Source organism: Phalangium opilio, unplaced genomic scaffold, assembly GCF_054372755.1.
Source record: "Phalangium opilio isolate 3A_F unplaced genomic scaffold, DU_Popi_V2 ptg000085l_1, whole genome shotgun sequence".
Classification (NCBI taxonomy): Eukaryota; Metazoa; Arthropoda; class Arachnida; order Opiliones; family Phalangiidae; genus Phalangium; species Phalangium opilio.
Window position 1 is genome coordinate 632,428 of NW_028324190.1, and position 1,941 is coordinate 634,368.

At 35.7% G+C, this 1,941-nt stretch overlaps 1 long non-coding RNA gene across 1 annotated transcript; it reads right to left on the reverse strand.

The window, feature by feature from the left end:
- Positions 1-321: 321 nt before the first annotated feature.
- Positions 322-1,124, reverse strand: LOC149650601 (uncharacterized). Its single transcript, XR_016371521.1, has 2 exons — positions 1,021-1,124; positions 322-491 (listed from the first exon to the last, which is right to left on the reverse strand). It is a non-coding gene; the product is annotated as an uncharacterized LOC149650601 (long non-coding RNA).
- Positions 1,125-1,941: the final 817 nt, after the last annotated feature.

Here is a 1,941-nt window from a genome sequence, read left to right on the forward strand (position 1 = left end):
ATTGATAACCAATAGGAAATGTGGCCAATTTTTAATCAATAGGAAATGTGGCCAATTGATAACCAATAGGAAATGTGGCCAATTGATAATCAATAGGAAATGTGGCCAATTGATAATCAATAGGAAATGTGGCCAATTTATAATCAATAGGAAATGTGGCCAATTTATAACCAATAAATTTTAGTCCTATTGGATACCTCTAGGAGCGTTCTCAGTGCCTATTCTGTTAAAATTGTTCCTATAGGGAGGTTCCCCGTAGCTGACGAACAAATACAGAGCCCATTGATAAACTATAGGAATTATCAATAAGACACATGGGGATCGGATCATTCATTTCAATATCTTTATTGACCAGCTTAAAATTAATCAATATTTTAAACATTTTCGTATATCTGAAATTTTTTGGGTCAAAGCGTGATTCACACTCTTCACGGCTAGGTCTTGACAGTCTAAACTCTTTCCTATACGCTCCGTGTAGTATCGTACACACACTAAAATAATTTCATCAATATTAACGTTCAAATTACTGTCGCATATTAGTTCCCCTGTTTCACAAGACTGTCATAGAACCGAAAGGAATTGCATCGAACATAATTTAATTCGAAGGAAAAGTTAAATTTGGTTTGGTTTTTTAGGACAGGTTACAGGAATATGGTTAGGTTCTACGCTTAGCTTTTCAACGCGTATACCTTCGAGGCTAAAACTTTCAATTCAATTTCATTCGGTACTTCAGACAGCTCCATAAATTAAAACAGTAAAGCAAACACCCGAGGACGGAGGGTACCATCTTAGGTTATTTCCCTCGCGTCAAGAGGCAATGCAAGACAGAGCCCAAGTTCACTACACTTGTGAGGCTAGTCATTTCGAACTGCCCCAATCGATGGTTCTTGGCGAGAAGAAAAAAACCTAAGACGATGGCTTTCCCCCTTGATCAATTCCTCGGTGGAAATCTTTCGACCATGATATTTTTCACCACCTTATTATTACAGTTTCAGGTTCAATTGTTTTAAGAGAACTTACTTTTAATTGCCAAAACCTTCTGGGGTGTTAGTGCTGGCCTTGGGTTTTCTTCACGAAAGTTCTTAACTCTGTTTGACACATTTCCAGCCAAGCTCCTCGCAGTTTTACTTCCCCAAATGGCCACGGCCAAATTTTTCGTAAATATAGAATAATTTGGAGCAGTTAATATTTCTTCCCTCTTGGGTTTTGATATATATATCCCATTTCCTAAGTAAATCTTTACAACAAAAAAAATATTTACTTCCATATAGAATAGAAGAATATTATGTAACACTAAATAGGAAAAGCACAAACCTCTCCATTCAATTCATCTAGAAAATTTTGATCTGGATCAATTTTTCTCTCCGTTTCTTTGAGTTCTAAAATTGTGAGAATTAACGCAACCACCAGAAATTTAATTTACTATAGACTCTTTATTTATAATTTTATTTTTGGCATCCACCAGTGTCTTTTTCAATTCGTTGCATCTTGTTTGGTACCTCCGGGACATTGCAGAAAAGGTCTTGTACACACTGTTAAAAAAGTCTTTGCGCGTTGCAGTTTTCGCACATATTTTACTATATTTCAAAAACTATTCAAGCTAGCGCTCTAGAATAAAGTGCGTTATAAAAGTTTTGCATTTCTCTTTCATATTTTACCCGTTTGACAGTTATCCTTTGCATACTTATACCGGAAACCGGAAATGTCAAAATTATCAACTTTGAAAATATTGGATTCTCGAGGATATAAATGCGATTTTCGAATTCCTTGGGGTCGATTCATATTTGAAAAGCTTTCACCAAATTCAATTCGGATGAATAGGTCACGAGTAATCAGCCTTTATTCAAAATCTGGCAAACTTGGTTAGAGTGGCGATAATTCATAATCGAGTATCGAATCTTTGTCGTAATAATGCTTGTTAGATGTTTTGGCACTTTATGC